Here is a 15999-nt window from a genome sequence, read left to right as displayed (position 1 = left end):
TGTAAGGAAAACTAATTGCTCCTAGTGCCCTCCCACCGGTGATTTAGATTCTAGCCGGCGGGAAGGCATTGCGGGGAGATTAGTCGCCCGAAGAAGAGGCGATTTGTCGATGGGCGACTAGTCTCCCCCAAACAGCATCCTGTGCCTCTACCCTAGACAGGCACTCCACAGATCTCCAATTCAATCTGATTTGTAGTAAAGAAGCCTTTACTTTTTATTTTTCTGAAGTTGATATTGAGTGATGCTTCACAACCTTATGGCCGGCTGTTGAGAATGCCACTGCTGAAATTGCTGCAATGTGCACGGACTATGTACAGTGATTGTGAAGCAAGGGGTTACAGGCGCACTCCATGGGGCAAATTTACTAAAGGGAGATTTTTCCTTTGCGCAACTTCGTTAAACATTATTTCACATCGAATATGCGTATTTATCAAAATGCAAAGTTCCGTCTGCCATACTTTTGCCAGCAAAACTTCGTCAGCGCAAATATTTATAAGCAAATTTTCTCTAGCATTACTTTCTTCCTACCGAAACTTCTTTAACATACTTACACTTACATCAATTTAAATATGGCGGGTACATATAGGTCATAAACAGTATGGGGCAGATTTATCGAATCTGGTGAATTTTCGAATGAAAAAAAAAATCGAATTTCAAGCTATTTTTTGTTTACTTCGACTAGGGAATAGTCCAAATTCGATTCGAATTTGCAAAAAATTAAAAAATTTGAATATCGAAAATTTATCATGTATTGTCTCTATAAAAATTCTACTTCGACCATTCGCCATCTACAACCTGCTGAATTTCTGTTTTAGCCTATGGAGGACCTCCTAGAACCTATTTGGAGTCAATTGGTGGACTTTGAAAAATCAAAGTTTTTTGTTGGTAAAAACTTCGAACAGAATACAATCGAATGCGCTATTCGATTTGTACAATTCGACCTATCCGAACGAAAACGGACCTATTAGACAAAAAAAAAACTTTGACTTAATTTCGGTTGGTCTTTTTGAATTTGAATTTCGAAGTTTTTTCAATTCGAAATTCGACCCTTGATAAATATGCCCCTATATGTCTTTATTAGAGATGTTGGTGAAATTGCTTGCAGTGGCCACTTATCCAAGGAAGCAAAATAAAGACAAAAGAGATCCTCTAATTGCCTAGACGTGAGCCCACCTTAAAACAAATGTGGCATGCCCCTCAAATGGTTAAACAAAAAAGTAAATAATTCCACATTAAAATATAAAAAAAGCCAGTATTTTGTCTTTTTTTATGACTTTTTTGGCATACAGGATATGATGCCACTGACATAATAATGTTGAGGATGTAGCTTCATCTTATCAATTCACCAGGTAGAACCAGGCGAAACAGACTCTGGTAAAAAAGAGTAACGGATTGGAAAGTTTGCACTTTGATAAATTTGCGATCTTTCGTCTGAGCGAAAATTCACCTAGCGTAACGGCGCAAAACGTATCTAGCGCTTCGTTTTTTCGCTAGCATATTGTCCGCTTTGCCTTTTGGTAAATTGCCTATTTCCCTGCGATTTGTCATTTTGGTGAATTTTCTTAAAACAGTCCTCATCACCCTTTAGTAAATTTGCCCCAGTGTGTACAATTTATCCACAGCCTAGTGACCTCCTTTAATTTTTTTTCCTGGGCCTGACTGTTTAGTGACTAAATGACCCTATCACCCCAGGAGGGGGGCACTAATTCAAGTCAGGATTGAGAAGTTAAATCTTTTCATATCACTAGAGGGTTTCAATGTCTTGAATTAAAGATTCCAGATCAAACTGTACCACCTTCCAACACACATTTTAAATCACATTTGCTATGGAAAAAGAACCAAATTTTTATCCAATTTTATTTAAGGACTTTATAAGAAGTACTTGGTCGGCTGTGTAAATGGGGGGATATATTCAAGGAGCAAACTTAAGTAGAATAAACTTTGTTAGCTGGGATAACCCTTGTGATGATGAATGAGAGCTATTGTATGGGGGTGTAGTGAAGGCACATACTCTGAAAAGAAATCCCCCAGAGGTCACACACATATACAGCTAAAGTCCTCTTTATTGCAGATATACCCTCAGCTCAGCCAAATGAAGTAAAACCACCACCTACGCTGTGACCCTGAGAGAGTGCAGTTGCAGTACAGTACTTGGGGGATTTCTGGGCCATACATACACACTCCTTCATTCATTCAGTGCAGAGGAACATTGGGAAGAACAGGGGGAGATTACCTTGGCGCACTCTGCGGAACCAAGGCCAGTGCATTTTCTAAACAAGAGGCGCAGCCGTGAGGGGTCTCTGCTTAGTGACTGTAATCAAATTGGCACCCCCTAGTTTATTTTAGTTTGCATCATCATTTAATAAACAGTTGCAACCTTAAATATGAATAAACAGTTGCAACCTTACTCTGCCATTTCTGTTTTATCGGTGTCTTTATTTCATGTATGACCAACATTCCCATGTAGCACATTTTATATCTAGGTAGCGAGTCTGGAAGTCCAAGAGAATAATGTGGCTAAAAAGCATTGTTGTACATAGGTTGAAAAGAAAAAGAACATCAATTAATAACAGTGCTCAGGGGCATTCACTGTGTTTCATTCATTGTGCGAAACAAGTTCTCATCTCATTGTGCCCTTCAGCTCAGAGCAAAACAGTTTTTTCGGCATTTAGCTCTCTCTCTCTCTCTCTCTCTCTCTCTCTATATATGTATGTGTGTATATATATATATATATATATATATATATATATATTCCTGTTGTATGGAAGCATGTACACATAGCACCTGGGTCATTGTTTGATACTCAGAATGGAGTGCTGGAAATAACTGTTGGACTGTTCCTGGTGGAGGTTCAGACTGACTTCAATATAAAGGTATTTTCAGATGTCTTATGATACAGAAGATGTTCAGAGCTACTGCATCTTATTGTTATCAAAGTGCACATGCAGTTGCTCTTACCTTAATGCATAGCCACCTTGCAGCTGCAATTACACTAAAAATGTGCAAAAATAAAAGGCTGCATTGTGGGTAAAACATTGTGACTTGAATTGCACTTTGGACACTTGCGATCTTAATGACTCCTCATGTTTTTCCGATTAAATCCAAGTCTGACCTGGTGGTTATTTTTTGGGTTGATATTGCTTAAAGTGATAGTTCACCTTTAAATTAACCTGTAGCATGATGTACCAAGTGATCAGGGCTGGAACTAGGGGAAGGCAGAAGAGACACCTGTTAGAGCGCACAGGGCTGGGGCACTGGGCAGGTACCTGTTAAAGCAATTGTTCAGTATAAAAATAAAAACTGGGTAAATAGATAGGCTGTGAAAAATAAAAAATGTTTCTAATATAGTTAGTTAAACAAAAATGTAATTTATAAAGACTGGAGTCACTGGATGTCTAAAATTATAACAGAACACTACTTCCTGCTTTGCAGCTCTCTTGGTTTCCACTGATTGGTTACCTGGCAGTAACCAATCAGTGCTTGAGTGGGGGCCACATGGGTCATAACTGTTGCTTTTGAATCTGAGCTGCATGCTGAGGATCAATTGTTATGTACCATGTGGCCCCCTTCAAGTCTCTGGACTAACTTAAAATTAAGGTCCCCATAGAAGCAAAGATTTTACTTTAGTGAACGACCGATTTTAGTGCAATCCAAACAATCCATCAAATTATGGTGAGGTTAGTGGCAATCGAACAATTGTGCATTTAACGATTTTTCGTCCATATGTCAGAAAATTGATCGGCCAGGTTAAAAAATTTTCATCGGTCATAGGGAAATCTACCTATTGTGCAATTGTTTGCTGGGCTAGGGCTAAGTAGGCAGCTACCCTCAGTTTTCCGGGCTTCAACTAGACAATATCCCGTGAAATTGTTTTTTTAGTTGTTGGATAAATTGTACATTTAAACAATCGTTTCAAGATTAAAAGGTAAGGAATAGCGGTGCACTTCAAAGACTTGTAGTCTGTAGGGGAGAGAATGTGCTGATAGTGTAATATCGTTATAATACAAAAATTGGTGTGATCGATTGGAGCTACTCACATTTGGTTCACCGAAAACTGAATGTGAGTAGCTCCAATCGATCACACTGATTTTTGTATTTTAACGATATTACATTATCAGCGCATTCTCTCCCCTACAGACACGCTTCAAGTCTTCGAAGCGCACCGCTATTCCTTACCTTTAACTTTTAACTTCTGGGATAAGTGGATCCCATAAATTGAGTTGGTGCTGCATCAAATTGATTTTCTGTACCCATTCCCTATTGATCATTTCAAGAGAATCTTGGTCTCACAATAACAAAAAGATCTTTTAAAAATCTTTACATCTATGGCCAGCTTTAGAGAGCTGAAAAGCAGGAAGTAGCGTTCTGTTCTGTTCTGTTAGACATCCAGTTACTCCAGTCACACATTTTTTTTACACCAAACTGTTCCTTTGAAGGGAATGCCTTCTGCTTACCTAGGGTTGCCACCTAATAAAATGATAAAATGCGCGCCGGCTTGTGGTGGGGGAGTGCGGTGGCCGGCTAGGTTGCCTTGGATGCCCAGTTGGCTTGGCCCACCAGTTAAAGTGATATTCTAAGACAACTTGCAATTGGTCTTCGTTACTTTTATTTATTTTTTTTATAGATTTTGAATTATTTAGCTCTCCAGTTTGCAATATCAGCAGCTATCTGGTTGACGAGTTACAAGTGAATTGGGGGTTATTATGCCTGTGATAATAACTAGCATTTCAAGCGGTGATTTTTACCACAGTTTAGTGAATCTAGGCCCTTGTGGTTTCATGTACAATCAGTCTGGGGGTGAGGATGATGGTTGAAGACAGAAAAATTGCTGATAGTTCCTGAATGGCTTCCCTACTTATGATTTTACATGCACGAAGAAACTCTTGTGGCGATATCATGTCTAATAATACAATATGAGTGTTGGCAACCAATGACTAATTATATATATATATACAAATGTGAGACGGACTGAGCGGGGAGGAGCCAAGTACAATTCATTTCATACACAAACTCGACTCGATTCTGTCATTGGAGCTGCCAAACTTTCCTACCGAATAATGTTGGTGTTTATTTTTCTCTATAGACCTTATTCCCCTCATACACTATGGGGCCTCGATATTCGACCGTCAAAGTAAAATCCTTCGACTTTGAATATCGAAGTCGAAGGATTTACCGCATTTCCTACGATCGAAGGAAAAATCTTTAGATCGAACGATTCAATCCTTTGAATCGAACGATTCAATCCTTTGAATCGAACGATTTGAAGGATTTTAATCCATCAATCGAAGGATTTTCCTTCGATCAGAAAATTGTTAGGAAGCCTATGGGGACCTTCCCCATAGGCTAACATTGCACCTCGTTAGGTTTTACTTGACGAAGTAGGGGGTCGAAGTTTTTTTTAAAGAGACATTACTCTGACTATGGAATGGTCAAATAGTCGAAAGATTTTTAGTTTGAATCGTTGGATTCGAAGTCATAGTCAAAGTAGCCAATTCGATGGTCGAAGTAGCCAAAAAAAATCATTTGAAATTCAAAGTTTTTTTTATTCCATTCCTTCACTCGAACTAAGTAAATGGGCCCTTATATGATTCATTATATTCTACACATCCACAGGCGCCTTGTGTTTCTCTTTGCCTGACTGCACGGCTGGGAATTAGGTGGGTATGTGTATATGGAGGCAGTAGCGCCAATTATAGTTCCGTGAGGAGATTTGTATAGGGCTGATGACAGCTAGATATTTTAGCATTAGCTAGAAACAGCAGACAGACGGGACTGACAGACAAAGCGCTATAATATTATAAAGAGGAAACTCGGGCAGGTGAAGGGGTGAAGTTGCTGGAGATGCTGAGAGAGGGTCACGTGGGTGGCACAAAATGGGCATCAAACCGGTGCCATTAGCTGTGGGGGCGCTGTGGGTGAGTTCATTTCACGTGTCGTTAGGACACAAGGGTGGAGTCACCTTTCCCACTGGAGTTTCTATTAGGAAGCTTTTAGTGACAGTTATTTTCGTTCAGTTGCTAAAGACAATTGGGGAAACAAACCAGATTAAGGGATTAGCAGCGGGATTTTGTGCATATTAATGGCACGGAGGGGAACCTAATGGGTTGGTAATTACACAGCAGCAAACGGGGGATGAACACAAAGTCCTTTCCATGCCAAAGAGCCCCTGGGAGGTATTTACAGTGGGGCTGGGGGAGAAAGTGAGAAAACAATGAGAGAGGCATCAGCAGCGCACTGTTCCAAAGGCAAAGCTCCTTCATAAAGACAAGTGATGGCAAAAGTGGATAAACTGCTCAATAAGAATGTTTGTCAATAATAAACCAACAAAGGCAAAAGTTTATGGCTGCTCTCTTTCATTCCCAACAATGTGTCACACACACACAATGCACGAGCGACATTTCCCTCTCCAGACGGACAATTAGGAACTATTTCGGTCCATCTTCCAGTCAGGGAAATGTGCTGAGCTCTACAGCCTGACCTATGATCAGAATCAATGCGCGTGTAGATATAAATGGAGATGTTCTAGTGACGCACACACACGATATTACTGTTAGCAATTAGGATACACCTATTGTGGTTACAACTAACAGGCCGCTGGTGCTTTTGCCTCCGTACAAATTGGGGATTTCTCTCTATGTAAGACAAATGTAGAATAAATATGTAGCGCTAACTAAAGCCGTAGCGCGATACAGAGCGCCTGTGCCCGTATATGGGCGTGTATGTGCTGGGATGCCAATAAAATCCAGAGCCGCCATTGCTGTTCTCCGTGCCAGTCTAAACTATTGGTTGGCTGCAGAAGAAGGGCACATGCGCCGGAGACATTTCCGCATCAACAAGCCGAAGCTTTTTACTTCCAACATGATTGTAGCGCTGACAGACCGAGCTGCACCGCGGCCCCTATTTCCATAAATCAATATTAGCCTGTCCTCTGCCGCAAACGCACGAGTGCCAGCGCCCCCGCTCTCCTACAGGCAGCGAGAATTCTCCTCAGGACTGGCACTCCAGCAGCCATGTGCTCCTCTCATTACACACTCATTATTGTCTATGTCTATATGGTATCGCCTGAATGTAAAGCTGCACATATATACCATCCATAAGCCTAACAGCCATTCCTCATCTATATATCCCATCTATACATCTTTCATTACTCTCCTTTGCTCATATAGGTTAATATAGTGAATAAAGTACCTCCTCTTGTAAACTATACGGATATTATAAGTTACCGAGGAGTTTCATGACCATATAAAAACACTCGGCCAAGTGTTTTTATACAGGTCATGGAACTCCAAGGTAACTTCTAATATCCTGGGGGTACTTTATTTATTATAATACACAAGTTTCAGTGAGTCATGTGACAGAAATGACATCAGAACTCACCGTTTATAACTGATGACATCAGAACTCACCATTTATAAGAATATAATTTACAGGAGATTCATGGCTCTTCTGTATTATATGATCTATAGTTATAGGCTCTTTATTCTGTATCATGTCTGCTACTACAATATATATCCTGTCTCATTTTGATCTGGCCTCAATTGATCTGGCACTCCAATCCAGACTTAAAAAAATCAAAGTAAATTAATTAAAACACAGACATAACTTAACCCTAAAGAGTTTTGTGCGGTACCTAGCACTTTATCATAGGCAAACTAGTTTATGATTTGCAGGTATAAACTTCTAATCCTTCATGAGTTGCAGAAAACACTCCTCCTTCTTAGATTACTGGGTTCTTGTTAAAGGGGTTGTTCAACTTCCAATGCATTTTTTCTGTTCAGTTTATTTCAGATAGATCACCATAAATAAAGACTTTTTCCAATGACTTTCTATTTTCTACGTGTGACCGTTTTTGTAATATTCAAGAGTAAAGTGTGATTTTTCACCTTCTAAAGCAGCTCTGGGAGGTGGGTGGCCGAACCCAGATTCATAAATTTAGTTGATACGTTTCTTATCTTTGTCCCTGCTGAGCAGAATCTCTGAGTTTCATTAGGGTAAGGCCACACTGGGTGTTTTGGGGAGATTTGGTCATCTGGCGACTAATTGCCTTGTCTTTGTGGTGACCAATCTCCCCAATCTGCGATGGCTAAAATGAAAATCAAACGCGTAGTTTGTTTTCCGAAGTCGCCAGAAGTTTCCTCGTGATAAGCGCCGGCAGTTTTTCATTTTAGCCGGTGCAGAGTGAGGGAAGGCGTTTGGGGAGATTGGTCACCACAAAGACGAGGCGATTAGTCGCCAGGTGACCAAATCTCCCCAAATGCCCAGTGTGGCCTTACCCTAAAGGCAGCTGTTAGAATTGATACAATAGTTGCTAATACTCCAAAGATACCTCTGAGAAATGGAAAAAAGTCCTTATTTCTGGAGAACAATGTGAAAACAATTAAACTGAAAAAAGTGTTTGGAAGGTGAACAACCCCTTTAAGTACAAAATGGCCAATCCAATAGCTGTGTAAGTAAAAGAGGGCACACACTACCCGTATATTAGGTGTATCTATCTAGCTATCATCTATCTATCTATCTATCTATCTATCTATCTATCTAGCTATGTATCATCTATCTATCATCTATCTGTCAGTCTGTCTGTCTGTCTGTCTGTCTGTCTGTCTGTCTGTCTATCGGTCTATTTATCTATCTATCATCTATTTATCAATTATCTATTTACCAATTATCTATTTACCAATTATCTATCTATCTATCTCGGTATCATCGGTCTATCTTTCTATATATTTATCAATTATCTATTAATTATCTATCATCTATCTAACTAACTATCTATCATCTATCTATCTATTTATCATCATCTATATCTATCTATCGACTTATCTATTATCTATCTATCAATCTATTTATCTATTTATCATCTATCATCTATTTATCAATTATGTATTTACCAATTATCTGTCTATCTATCTATAATCTATGTATCATAGGTCTATCTTTCTATATATTTATCAATTATCTTTCTATCATCTAACTATCTATAATCTATCTATCATCTATTATCTATCTATCTATCTATCTATCTATCTATCTATTTATCAATTATCTATTTACCAATTATCTATCTATTTATCAGTTATCTAGCTATAATCTATGTATCATCGGTCAATCTTTCTCTATATTTATCAATTATCTATCAATATAATCTATCTATCATCTATAGTAACATAGTAAGTTAGTTTGAAAAAAAAGACACACGTCCATCAAGTTCAACCTTTTAACCTGCCTATCTATTTATAAATTATTTATTTACCAATTATCTATCTGTCTGTCTATCTATCTATAATCTATGCACCATTGAGCTATCTTTCTATATATTTATCAATTATCTATCAATTATCTATCATCTATAGTAACATAGTAACATAGTTGAAAAAAGACACATGTCCATCAAGTTCAACCTTTGAACTTTTTTTTAACCTGCCTAACTGCCACTCGATCCAGAGGAAGGCAAAAAAAAAAAATCTATCATTTATCTATCTATCTATCTATTTATCAATTATCTATTTACCAATTATCTTTCTATCTATTTATCTATAATCTATGTATCATAGATCTATCTTTCTATATATTTATCAATTATCTATCTATCATCTATCTATAATCTTTGTATCATCAATCTATTTTTCTATATATTTATCAATCTATCATCTATCAATTATCTATCTATAAATTATCTATCCATCATCTATCTATCATCTATCTATCTATCTATCTATCATCTAGTTATTTATCAATTATCTATTTACCATTTATCTGTCTGTCTATCTATCTATCCATCTATAATCTATGTATCATTGATCTATCTTTCTATATATTTATCAATTATCTATCAATTATCTATCTAGCTATCCTCTATCTATCTATCTATCTATCTATCTATCCATCCATTATCTATCTAGCTATCATCTATCTATCTATCTATCTATCTATCTATCTATCTATCTATCTATCTATCTATCATCTAGCTATCTATTTATCAATTATCTATTTACCAATTACCTATTGTCTAGCTATCTATAATCTATGTATCATTGATCTATCTTTCTATATATTTATCAATTATCTATAAATTATCTATCTATTATCTATTTATCAATTATCTATTTACCAATTATCTATCTGTCTGTCTATCTAGCTATCTATCTATAATATATGTATCCTCAATCTATCTATATATTTATCAATTATCTATGAATTATCAATTGATTATCTACCAGTTATCTATGAATTATCTATGAATTATCTATCATCTATCATCTATCTGTCTATCTATCTATCTATCTATCTATCTTTTTATCTCTCTATCATCTATCTATCTATCTATAATCTATGTATCATCAATCTATCTTTCTATATATTTATCAATTGATTATCTATTAATTATCTATCAATTATCTATCATCTATCTATCGATCTGTCTATCTATCTAACTATCTATTATCTATCTATTTATCTATCTATCTATCTCTACCTCTGTCTACCATATATCTCTATTGTTTTCTAACTGATGCAGTGAGTGGAGCACAGGGGCTGTGTGTAGGAGCTGTGGTTAACTGCAGTCCCACATACAATGATGACGTGCTAGTGCTAAGTATGTGTCCCAGTCACTCTAGCTCACTGTAATGTGACAGATCAAAGCCTTGTCCTTTGGCACCCAGGACAATCCAGCCTCTTTGTTGCAGTTGCTAGGATCCCAGTAAAGTAAGACAAAGTGTTAGGAGCATGTTAATCAGATGGTTACAGTGCAACAATAATGTCTGTCCTTTTATATCTCCCCTTTTCCGTGCTGTGTTCTATAAACCCCTACCCCACCTCCCCTTTTGATGCAAACAATTGACGTTTGTTTGTTGAAAAGTGGGCTTTGTCATGTAAATGCAGTTTTCTTTCCCCCGCTGTATTGTTGTAGGACGATTATGAAATTTATTGGGAGACTCGGAAAGTGAGGTGAATGATCAGACAGCCGTCACTCTAGCAGTAATGTTTATTGAGCCTTTTCAGTTTGTCATGGTAGTTTCCTGCAGTATTCATTCCATAACTATGTGAGGTAAAGTGTTCTCCTGAGGACAGCATCAGTGGAGCTGCTCTTGTAGTCAGGGATAGGGGGTTCACTGGGAATAAGAAAGAGTTAAGAGCATATATACAGTATATACAGTATATCTTATGGGCAACATTAGCTGTGTTTGTTTATCCCTGATGTGGCCAATGTGGTAAAAGTTGAATTTCCCTGTTCCGCATGAACTCTACCTGCTACAATCACCACTATTCAACACTATTCTGCTCCATTCCATTGCCTCTAGCCATTCTAATCCTTGGCTTCTCAGCATCCCTCCCCGAATTGTGCTTTGGTGCTGATTTCAGTTGTTTGCCTAGTGCCCATGTGTCAAAACTTTGTTGGAAACTCTGATGCCTTTGTTACTGTGTGTTCACTGTATCTGGATCCTCCTGCATCCTCTTCTGCTCATGTATACACGTGGGTCAGTGATCCCCAACCAGTAGCTAGTGAGTAACATGTTGCTCTCCAACCCCTTGGATGCTGCTCCCAGTGACCTCAAAGCAGGGGCTTATTTTTGAATTGGAGGCACGTTTTGGTTTCATAAAAACAGGTGTACTGCCAAACAGAGCCTCAATTTAGGTTGTCAATCCATATAGGGGCTACTAAATGACCAATCACAGCATTATTTGGCCCCCCAAGAACATTTTTCTCATTCATGCGTTGCTCCCCAACTCCTTTTACTTCTGCTGTAGGTTACTGCACCGGGGGAAACAGGTGTATTTTATTACATACAGGGGTAACAATGGGCATATTTAGAAAAGTGTGAATTTTCTCCTCATCTTCTTCAAGGTTCACCTCAATTTGCCAGTTATATTTACACAACACATATCATAGTTACTAAAAATTGTAAGTATGCTTTTAAGATAGATATTATAGTCTTATAGATAATAGTCTCAACCTTTTGTTTTTTTTCTCAGAATTAGCTTTGATTGTCTACATTATCTCCTTTCCTGGCTCTAGTTTTCCTTTTGATAACTAGTGCGTTCACTTTATTGATGGATCCAGTAAGGTGATGCTTTTGGAGCTGGTGTATAAAGTCACTAGGAAACAACGGGAATGAGTCAGTGTATTGACTGCAGGACATGAATGATTGTTTCAAACCCAGACCAATAAATGAGTTATCCTTATAGTTCTACTTTGCTTCTCAATATGGTAATTCAGAAGAATTTGGAGTATAATTTGCTCCCTAGTACAATGTCTGGTTGTACAAATAGAATACTATACATATAGCAACATTCCATACACAATTGATCTGATTGCATTTTTTAGGAATTAGATCTGTCTGGGTGCATCCACAATCCAGATAGCTACTCACAGTGGAGTGGGCCACAACAACAACTCCCTGAACCCCTTGGTATAATTCTAAAGAATATACCTTTCTTAAAACCACATGCACCCGAGATGTAGCTCTCCTATTCATTTTAACAAACGGATGAGAGTTCCTGCATCTCAATGAGCAGAACAAAATGGCTACCACTTGATGCCAGGCACATGTTTAATTGCATAAGAATAAAGACATTTTTAATCTAGCCTTATAAAACACACCCTTTATTTAATGGACTATTTGGCTTTCATTATAGTGTACATAATTGCAGACAAAATGGGGAGCATAATCTCTGATTAAATATATATATAATATTGTATTTGTGTTATGCACCTCGGCCAGGCATGATAACTGAATTTTCCACTGTGAGCAACAAGCAGCCCTTCCCTCCCTCCAGCCGTGGTATTATGGACACCTACACATTTATATGCACTTTAATTACTGTTCCTTTAAACATTTTGGTGGCATTTATTTCACTTGATGCCAGGGTGGGATGGCACCTTGTTGACTTGTTTATGAGGTAAATATAATGACTTTCTTTATTTGCTACTTTTGCTGTAGTCCTTGATATCCTTACAATAATGGACTCCATGAAAATCCCTGTGGGTTCTACTGTATATATTTCAGGATGCTGATACCAAACCAAGTAATAATTGAAACTGTAAGTTGTCAGGAACAAAGGATTCCCGTGTGTGCATTATTCTTCAGAGCACACTGCAATGTACAATAACAGTTTTCTAATTACCGAGAAATAATATGGAACAAATTCTTTGTCAGGAACAGGTAGCGGCTCTGCTAGGATAACAATACAACTCCCCAGTCTGTTATTATTACAGGCTGAACAGATTCATCCTGCCAATAAATTACTTTAGCACTACCAATGAATAGCAGCACAACTGGGCCCTGATTGGTTAACCTTGCCTTATTGTTCTACACGCCAAGGATCAGCCACGTGTTTCTCTACAGCTAGAACTGAACTACAGCTGCAAATTATACTGTGATACCTCTGCAAAAAGACAAATACTGGCCCCTGTGGTTATAGTGGTGGCCCTGTGCTAGCAGGTGATTCAGGCCAGTGAGACTCAGCCTTTCATGCACACATACAAGTACAGACTAATTGCACTCAGTCATCTCTGTGTTGAAACACATATGTGCACCCCATGATTGAAGCTTGTACCCACCCTCCTAAAGATTTGCCTCACATGACAGCATTGATACAGGGAAATAGAAAAAGTAATAGCTTTCACTGGCTAATTAAGAAGATTAGCAAACACATGCTTCTTGTGATAACCTAGCTCTTTGCTTCAGCACATTTATACACACTAGCACCGGAGAAACACACACTGCTAAAAATCTGTAATAACTATGACTTTTTTATTTTCTGTATTAAACCATAGCATCTGCAGAAACCTAAGTTGTCCTGAAAACTCTTATAGTTATATGGGGTTATGTAATAAAAGGCACTAAGTTTGCCCAGGAGCAGTAACCAGTAGCAACCAATTTACTGGTCAGCTGTTTAAAAGCAAACATCTTATTGGTTGCTAAGGGTTACTGCTTCTGGGTAAACCTAGTGACTTTTATTACATAAGGGGGTTAGTAGTCTACTAAATTAGTCGATAAAAGGCATCAATTACCATATGTTTTTTGTTTTGGGCTATGGCTAATACAATAAAACACTGCTACTGTGGATGTGGAATACATACTTAAAACATTCTTGGACCACACCATGCATCCACTGACAAATGTTCAACAGAAGCAAATCTGTACAAACACATTTTAGTATGTTATACAATAGCCAGTAATAAGCAACTTTTCATTTGATCTTAATTATTTATTATAATTAACAGTTTAAACCTCTGAGATAGATAGCTTTTTGTAGCCTTCCCCTAAACCATGATACTGAACAATCTTTGTTTTCAGATCTTTTGAGAGTTGCTTTGAGGATCCCATGTTGTCACTCTTCAGAGGAGAGTCAAACAGAAGCACAACTTGGAATTGGCCACCTTAAATACCTTTTCTCATGATTGGACTCTATGACAGAACTGCAGGGGGTGCGAGCGGGCCAGGGCCCGCACCCCATCAGGGCCCCCTGGCAGCGCCGCACGCCACTGTAATAAGCCTGTCAGAGCGCCGTATGGAGGGGGACGGGGCCCAGCTGTGCGTCCCGCACCAGGGCCCGCCCCCCTCTAGGAATGCTGCTGCTCTATGAAGTTCAAGGCTTAACAAGATAATCCAACCAATTTGGTGTTGCCAGTAATCAGTATTGAGCAATTGAGCGGTTACATGTATTCAAATTACCAATATTACAAAGGTAACCCACATTTTGCACAGCCAGTTTTTTTTTTTTCACATTTGATTTAAATTCATACAACTGAATACTGCTTCACTAAAAATCTTTGTTCAGAAAAAACCCCAGTACTCAGATGTTCCTGGGAAATGAAAGACATACCACTGGTATCTTTTTTGCTGAAAGTGGAGTAAATTATTATGCAGGCTGAGAGGGGTTCCAAAACTTCTTCATTTGACTGTAACTCAAAAACCACGAATAATAAAGAATGAAAACCAATTTCACTCTCTACATCATACTAAAAGTGAACTCAAAGATGAAAAACGCCAGGAATCTAAGTTAATGCATCATTGCTTCAGTGTGCTTGATTGTTAACAGCCATTAATAGGGTTTAAAATAGTGATGGGCAGAGAGACAGGCAAATGAACAATGATAATGCATTCCAAAGCCGTGAGGCTATTAGCGAGCATCTCAGAGGGTTCTTGCTGTAAAAGAAGTGGATGGACGAGATTCTTGGTCTGAGCACATGTTGGGATTCCTTAGTGTTTGGTGGTACAATATTACCTGGGCATAGTCTGATACTGAAAGGAATCTATTTAAGGGTGGGCTAGGGGTCCTAATGTATGGAAAATGTGTTTTTCATAAAATGTGATGTTATTTTCCCTAAACTGTGGGACTGCCCCCCATACAGCAGTGACTTGCGAGGGGTGCAGGAACTGCCAAAGCCTCAAGGTTGGTAATCTTATCTAATATCATGTAGCCACATTTTATTCTTATCCTCACAAATTCCTTAGGGTTTTTAGATTTTTCTTGTTGCCTTTTATATTACTAGCATCCAATTCTTGCCCTGTAGACCTTAAGACACATTGAAACCCTGCACAAAGATTTAAAGAGAATGTTGATCTGAATGGAGCATGTACTAGCCTTGTGTCTTGCAGTGATGTCAGGGTCTATGTCCTGTGTTAGTGAACAGAACTTGTAAAGATAGAGCATGTTTCCAGAATATTCATGGCCCTGTGCTATTGTTATGGTATGTTGAATAAGTCATGGGAGTGCGCAGGGCCTTTCATATGGTAAAACTTTTACAATCATCAGTCTGGTTAATTACAACTCCCAGTACTTTTCATGTGAACAACATTTTCTATAAAACTACACAATAAGCAGATACACAGTAGGTATGTTGTGCATAATATGCTCAGATTGTGCAGGCTTCCCTCCATTGCTTGCTCTGTAGAATTTATGACTTTGGTACAAGCAGACATTATATATACCGGTATATAGGGATCTAATATAACACTGATGAGACTGTGGATCAACATTGTAGTTTCAGTATAT

The sequence above is a fragment of the Xenopus laevis genome, chromosome 2L (assembly GCF_017654675.1).
Source record: "Xenopus laevis strain J_2021 chromosome 2L, Xenopus_laevis_v10.1, whole genome shotgun sequence".
NCBI classification, from domain to species: domain Eukaryota; kingdom Metazoa; phylum Chordata; class Amphibia; order Anura; family Pipidae; genus Xenopus; species Xenopus laevis.
The sequence above is the reverse complement of the archived record's forward strand: the minus strand, read 5'-3'. Positions refer to the sequence as shown.